This window comes from Mus pahari, chromosome 17 (assembly GCF_900095145.1).
Source record: "Mus pahari chromosome 17, PAHARI_EIJ_v1.1, whole genome shotgun sequence".
Lineage (NCBI taxonomy): Eukaryota > Metazoa > Chordata > Mammalia > Rodentia > Muridae > Mus > Mus pahari.
In genome coordinates this window covers 66,060,642-66,068,752 of record NC_034606.1, presented here as the reverse complement: position 1 = coordinate 66,068,752, position 8,111 = coordinate 66,060,642, and positions in this window count along the sequence as shown.

The window sequence follows — 8,111 nt, the reverse complement described above, 5'->3', positions numbered from 1 at the left end:
AAAATCAAAAGGAGATTCCCCATTCGCATTCTGAATCTCAAAACTGAGATCTACAGTCAGAGCTACAGGGTCACTGGGCGCTGTGTCTCCTGAGCATTGAGACTCTAGGATGTTGGACTCAAAGTAAAATACAGCGCTCGTTGGCAGCTGATGGCGAGACATGCCTAAAATGAAGGTAATGGTGTATGGCATGGTTGCTGCTCGAACAGTGAAGAGCCTGTCTTGGTTATGACGCCTTAGTCCCAGCCCCACCTACCGCCTTGGCCTCAGCCCCGCCTACCTCTGTACATAAATAACCATTGCTTCCTGCCCACCCCCCTCTCATTTAGTCCCTCTAACTTTGGGCCTTGGGTCAAATAGGAGCCTGGTGTGGGGCTGCCCCAGTCCCTTGGCTCGTTTAGGATCTGAAAGAGGGAAGAGATGCCAGGCTGGCATATAAATCCTGTCCACCTGGAGTTCAGGTTCTCTCTGAGGAGTCTCTGAGCTGTCTGTTTCCAATAAACTGATTCTGTTCATACACATTCTAGAAACCAAAATGTCTCACCCTGCTCGGTGTGGGGTTGTAATAAAGGTAAGGGGACTCACACAGAACCTTCAAAGATTGCAGTCTAGGGATAGAAATGAAGGAGTTACACTCATGGGAAAACCTCACATACATGATATGCAAGTGGCCTGTGGGATAAACATGATGGCATATGATTCATACTAAAACCCACACATCATACATGTGCAAGACCCTCTCTGTGTTATGAACAGCACTTGTTATGCACAGCCTTACCATTCTGTGGATACACACACACACACTCATCTAGAGGCAACCCATAGGACCCCATCATGCTATGTCAAGACTTAGCATCTCCCATCTCCACCACTTGTCCCCATGGCCTCGGAGCTCCCACCAAGGGAAAGCTTTGGAACTGAGTGGCATCTAGCCTAGGAGGAGGACCAGGACACTCCCCTAACCTCTCCTCATTTAAGGAGTCTAAGGACTGGAGTTAAGCCTGGAGGCCAGCAGCCCGACCCTTCATGAGGCCCTAGGACCCTCCCTGCTGGTTGCATTAACTCAGAGTTCATCCCTCCTGGAGAGTTTTCTGTCCCTTGTGGTGGCCCCTGCTGGAGTCAGAAGGCCTCCTCCTTCCCTCAACCACATTCAGAGCCTCCATCCCCTGCAGAGACCTGAGCTGGAGGCCCGTGACACCAAGATGAGAAACAAGGCCTGTTAACCTCCGAGAACTCTGGGCCAAACTGTGCAACCATAGATAATGCTCAAAACAAGCTAGTGGCTGTGCTGAAAGCCAGCTAGAGAGGCTCACAGAGACCCAAGAGCAGAGTGTGATGGGAAGCCCGGAGCTGCAGATTCTGGGCAGCTTGTTTAAAAGAACCAACTCAAAGATCCTCCTGCCTCTGCCTGCACCCAGCCAACAACAGATATTAAGTACCTGCCTGAGTCAGGCTGCCAGGTGCTGATAGTACAGAGGTGAAGGGGACAGCCCTCCCTGTAAGTAACAATACTAAGAGCCGTTAGATAGGAGAGGTAAGACTGGGGGTACCACGGTGTGCCACTAAGAAATTATGCCTCAAAACAGATCTAGTGTAAAAGGTGTGTTGGGGGAGGGAGGGGAGCAAAAGGCCACCTTGAAGTGAGCACATGAAAAAGAGATACGGAGAGAGGAAGGGAACAGAACCTTTTCCCCAGCTCTCAGTTTCCTCCCTCCCCCACCTCTCGTGGAAGCTACGGGGAGAGCTGGCGTGGCCAGGACCTTTTATGAACCACACCTACCACACCTGAAGTACTTTGAGACGGCAGGTAGCCGGGCATGGTGGCACACGCCTTTAATCCCAGCACTTGGGAGGCAGAGGCAGGCAGATTTCTGAGTTCGAGGCCAGCCTGGTCTACAAAGTGAGTTCCAGGACAGCCAGGGCTATACAGAGAAACCCTGTCTCGAAAAACAAAAAAGAGAGAGAGGGGGGGGGCAGGTAATGATGTAATCTGCTGCCAGGTCCCTGAAGTTAGGCCGATGGAATTACCTGATTGCTTACACCTGTGACAGGATGCTAACTGGCACAATCAATGCTGAGAACTGAGTGTTGGTTTCCAGAAGTGTTACACATAGAGTGACCTAGCCAGTCCACTCCTAGATACATACCCAAGAGAAATGAACATGTGTTTCCATACACAAAAGGCTGCTACATGATTCATAATAACTAAGACTTGAAAACGACTCAGATATCCATCGGCAGATAAGCAAAATGATATGGCACAGCTAGACAGTGAAATATTACTTTATTCCTGAGAATAGGATGCTAATGGGTGCAACAACATGGGCAATCCTTGAAGCATTCAAAGTGAAAGAAGCTGGCACGATTGACCACTAATTGGGTGACTCCTGCAAGTGTTAGGAAATACATAGAGATAAAAGGTGGGTCCTTATGGCCAGTCAGGGAGGAAGCTGGGAGCCAGGGAAATAATGACAGCTGCAAACATCTGACAAAAATTTTACCAAGTCCCCTTAAATAAGCCTGTTGTGTGGAGCTGTGCATTGTACTCTGGGGCTTTTAAGAGCAGCTTAATAGGAGTACAGAACTGAAGCACTGATTATAGCTGTTGTCTCTGGCTGGGTGGCGGGGGCAGGGCTGGGTGGCGGGGGCAGGGCGTGACAGAACTTGGGGTCTCAGTGTAGTTGGCAAGACTCAAAAGTTCCCCCTTCCGGAAGAGCAACAGGTAGCAGACAAGCCTGAACCTCAAAGGTCTGCAGTACTGAGGGAAGAGAGAGGCCCTTACTGGGAGGCCCAGCAGCTGGCAGGGACATAATGAGGGAGAGCCTCCATCTCTGCCTCCATCTGTGCCTGCCACGCTCCCTCCTGGTTTATAACCCAGGGCTCTGGAAACTCTTGGCCTGGAGTCAGCAACCAGCCCCTTGTGAGACTTGGATTCCAGGCCAGTGGGGCTCCTGAGAGTGTTTGCTGGTAGGTGGAGGACCCCGAGCAAGTGCTACCCGCAGCAGCCGTGGACACCACAGCTCAGGCCTGGTTACATCTCAGGGGCTCCACACATCTTCTTCAGGTTGTGTTGTCTTGCAATAGCAACTCCAAGGTGTGGGAGGTGATTCACAGCAGGCAGAAAGTGCCTCCTGGTGGTGACCTACCAATTCTCATCCCACTCTTCTCAAAAGCACCTCCCTCTGTGTAGCCCTACTGGGTGCCAGGAGACAGGGGGAATCGCCTATCCTGGTGGGTGGCATGAATGCTACTCACTGAGTGCCCCAGTAGGGACAGCCGGGGAGCAGTTTGCAGAGCTCTGAGGAGGGCAAGAGGAGCTAGAGGTGAGCTCTATATTCCTGTGTCTGCCTTCCCAAGTGTCTCACAAGCCCATGTGCCTCTCCCTGCCCTGGCTGACATGTGCTTTCTGCCTCAGAACTTGTCCCCAGAATCCTCTGCTCCTGTGTTTCCCAGTGGCCCTTCCTCATCCAGTCACATCTGTGGTCCCAGGTTCACTTACTTCAGCCTCTTTCCAGCTAGGGTTACCAAGCACTCAGAAAGAAACCCAGCAGCTTGGGTTGGGACAATGACTTAAAAATGGCACTGTGATTCTGGGGGGGCTAAGGATTGTACATTCAAGGCCTGCATGGAATGCAGATAGTTCTAAGCCAACCTGGGCAACTTAGTAGGAGATGAGGGGTGGGAATGTAGCTCAGTGGTAGAGCAGTTTGCCTAACATACACAAGACCCTGTGTTCAATCCCAGTATAGAGTGGAGGGGGAGGGGTGGAGTGAGGGGTGGGGGGAGGAGAATGGAAGGGAAGGGAAGGGGAAGGGAAGGGGAAGGGGAAGGGAAGGGAAGGACCCTGAGCAGAGGAAGGGAAGCTGGGACATCAGAACCATAGGGCAGGAAGATGCATGATTGCAGTCAATACACACACCGTGAAAGCATGGTGGAGCTCTGTGGAAGCAATCTGAGCCGCGCACACTGCCAAGATCAACATTTCACTCTGGGCTGGTTATGTGGGGTAGGCAAGGAATTTGAATCCAGCCGGGAAAACTCATCCTTTGGTAGGTAGCAGGTGTTGCCCAATAAAAATGGATCGGTTTACCTCCTCTAAGGAAACCTTTGGACCCTCAGTCCGGGAAGGCACAGACAGGAAGGTGCCTGACGATGGTAGCGTCTGCCTCTGAGCCACCCACCCAGCCAGCCACGCTGGAGGGGCCACTCCAGAACTCGCTTTCCGGACAGGAGCAGGTCTCGACATGAGAAGCTCAGCACAAAGTCATGCCCAGGCAGAAGGAGCAGTTCAGCAAAGCCTCCTCAGCTCCTGGGCTTCCCCTCTTGTCCTTCCCACACACACACCCACAGGCCCAGCCAGGCCTACCAGGGCTTCCTGGACCTCCCCTGGCTAGCTAGGAGGGGGTTCCCCTCCCCTACCCTACCCTCCCTTCCCACTCAGACAGTCTCCCTCCTCCCGTGCCCCAGATAGTATCATGATGACCCAGCAGCGGAGACTCAGTCACACCACTGAGGAGAGGCAGATCTCTGGGATTACACCCAGGCTTCCTGACCAGAGAAACTGTCACAGCAGCAAAACCTCCAGCCCAGAGTTGCCAGGGCGACTCCTCCCCCTGCCTCCACCCACCACCCCCTAGAACACAGCTCAGGACTGTGTTATGCATCATCTGGCAAAATAATGGCTCAGAACTATAAAGTGCTGATGGTAACAGGGATATGCTTGACTGGCCCCAGTCACTCCCTCCCACCCTTCCTGCTTAGGGTGCAAGGAAAGCACAGATGAAGACACCTGGGAATGCCCAGTGGGGCAATGAACATCTTGCAATGGGAATGTGGGGTACAGTACAGAACTGGGGTGGGGGGCTGCTCAGAAGTAGATGGAGGATTGATCGGGAGGGCTGGCAGTGGGAACAAACGTGAGGAAAGGCCTCAGACAGGCTAACCAGGCCCCTGAAGGTCACTGGCAAACCACGTACCAGGGTGATATTTGCCCATTAACACCAGCAAGGGTGTGGTAGTGTTATAAAGCAGGGGATTTTAATGGAAAGTGTTATGGTTTTAAATTTCTCTGCAGACAGGTACTTCTGTTGCTGTACCTACTTACACCAGAACACACTGACCCAGACCACACTGTTACAGGGTGGTGAAAGTGGAATTGTACCCAGTCTACCCAACTCCATCCTTGAGTCAAGTCTTCCTCCCTCTCTGGTCTCCTTCCTGCAACCCCTCTGACTCTTCCCCTTTCTACCTCCAGTGGGGTTCTCTTGTCCCCTTCCCATTCTCCCATGATTCTTTGCCTGGCTTCAGAGACATCCAGACCCCTCTTCTCCAAGCAGGCACCCAAACCGGGAATCCCAACCAGCAAACCAGGAGAAAGATCTGGATCCATTCTATGACCTCTCAAATTTCAGTGCCCCTGGTGTCTCCAGGGCTACTTCTGTCCACTCTGATGCCTGAAGGATCCTTTTCCTAAAATACATGCAAAGCCAAATGCTCAAATGTCCCTCTCTCTCCTTTCTCTGTTGTATTTCTGCTTTTAACCCCTGAAATGGATCATTCATTCAACAAAACCGAACAGCGTGTCTACACACCCTCCCACCATCCTGTTCGGGAGGCCTATGATATGTTGCTTCCCAGAGCTAGCTCTCCAGTCACGGTAGACAGATGATTGGCGACAACCCCATGCAAGAGTGCTCAAGTGATAAGGAGTCCTCAGGAGAAAAGGAAGCAGGGGAGCATGGCAGGGAGCCCCAAAAGCAGGTGAGAAAGTTGAGTATAAACAAAGACCTGAAAGCTGTTAGAGGTGAAGCAGTGCCAGAAGCAAAAACAGCAAGTGATAAATGTCTGCAGCGGGAGAGTCCATCCTGAGTGAGTGATAGACAGGCAGGAGTGGCCGGGGCAGAGTGGGCAATGGGGCAGTGGGGACAGGTGCAGTCAGAGAAGGGACTGCAGAGTCATTACAGAGAGACACCGGTTCTGAAGGTGCTCAGCAAAGATATGACGTGCTTAAACAGGCCTTCGAAGGATCCCTTGACCATGGTGTTCAGAATGCTCTGAAGGGGCAGAGACAAAAGCCAGGGACCTCTCAGGAGCCTGAGTCAGTAGACCCAATGAGGAGCAAGCAATGGGTTCCCGCTGGTATGGCAGCAGAGAGCAAGAAGCACCTGAGGGCCAGGCCTTGTGAAGACGGGTATGTGGTGAATGGAGGGAGACACCAAGCAAAACAGGGAGAGCAGGATGATCCCAAGACTTACCACGGGAGCTGTTTGTTGCAGAGACTGAGGCTGAGGGGAAAATAAGAAGTAGGAGGAGTCAGGAGGAGTTTGGGACATATTGTTTGGGGTGCCTGTTTGATATCTAAGTAGGAGATGTTGGTTAAAACATATGCTTAGGGATCTGGAATGGTATCTCTGTGGTTAAGATTATGCACTCCTCTTCCAGAGGAGCCAAGTTCCAGCCCTAGCACCAACATTGAGCTCAAAACCCATTATAATTTAAAACTCCAAGGGATCTAACATTGTCTTCTGGCCTTCATGAGCACCTGAACTCTTATGTGCATACCTTCACACAGACAGACAGACACACTCCGAAGTGCAACTATGCATGTTGCTCACTGATGGACAGACTATTTAAAGTCTGAGTCTGCATGATGTCACCAGGGTATGAGCACAGGCAAAGGTGAGAAGCAGTCACAGGGCTGGCCTGGGGACACTGGGTATGCAGAGTTTGGAGACTGGACTTGCCAAGAAGATGGAAAAGGAGTTGGGAGCGTGCAGTGCCCGGAGGTGGGAAGGAGGCCAACACTGGTGGATTGAGTCCAACACTGCTGGTGGGCCAAGGGAAGTGAGGGCTGAGGAGACCGCGGAGGTCAGCAGCAGAGGCTACTGGTCATCTTTAGTAGAAATATTCCCCTGCTCTTTATTTTTCTTCTTCCTCTTTAGACAAACAATAGAGAAAACAAGCATTGCTCAGCTGAGTAGGCTTCTCAGAAAAAAATTAAAAGCACTGATACAGTGATATAACTTTATATGTAAATATATGGATATGTGTGTGTTACATACAGACAGGGATCAATGTCTGTCTATAGGAACCATGTCCCACACATCCAAGCCAAGCACATTCCCCCCATCACAAAACAAGGACAGGATGTGTTGTATATTAGAATGTGAAGGATGAGCGTGAGGTCCTGCAGATCTGTGATTGCCAACAGTGATGCTCTCCGTCAGCTTAGAGTTTTCCGTTTTGCATCCAGGTACTTACTTATTGCTTTGTTTCTGGAACCCAGTCAAAGAATCAAAGAAACCTGATCAAATGAACAGTTCAAGGAACCTGTGAGGATAGGCCTGTCACTCAGCTCCGGGATATACCTGGGGGTGAGGGATGGGGCTCCAGGTCATGTGGGTGACTTTACACCTAGTACCCAGGACAGAATAGGTACTAAAGAATAAATGTCCTTGGAGAGTCTCGAGTCAGAAACGTGGCCACATCAGCCCCAGTGAACTCAGCCGTAGATTCAGCCCTTGTGTAAACAGTTAAACCCTGAAGGGTAGACAGAATGCTAAGGGTCTTCTGAGCGTTGACTCTGTCTGCAGAGATGCATCAAGCAGCTTTCAAATGCATGGTTTCTTGGAGCTGTGCATACCCTGTCTCCTATGCACACCCCCTCCTACCTTAAGACTTAACTCTGGGTATCCACATTCCTTCAGAGCCTCTGACTAGAACTGTTAGCATTCTAACTCTCTGGTGGTTAGCCACACTTAGAGTGTGTGTGTGGTGGTGGGGGGGGGTAGCCTTTGGATTTATGAGCAAAGCAAATTAATATCCCCATAATGGCAATTGCGGTGGACTTATGGGGAAAAATAAGACTTTAATATTTATGTGTTTATGTGTTTTTAATGTTTATAGGTTGCCTGCTCCAGCCCGAATCCTGATGAGAATAGGTGTGTCTGAATTGGTTCATTGTGAAGGATGTTATAGATGTGAAGAGTTTCTGCTAACTACCCAAGCTCATAAATGCCTTCAAATGGCTTTTTTCGTTTTTATGAGGCCAATCCTCATGTCCACACACACATAAAAGAGGTGAGAGGGATCCACTAGCCTCACAGAGACTC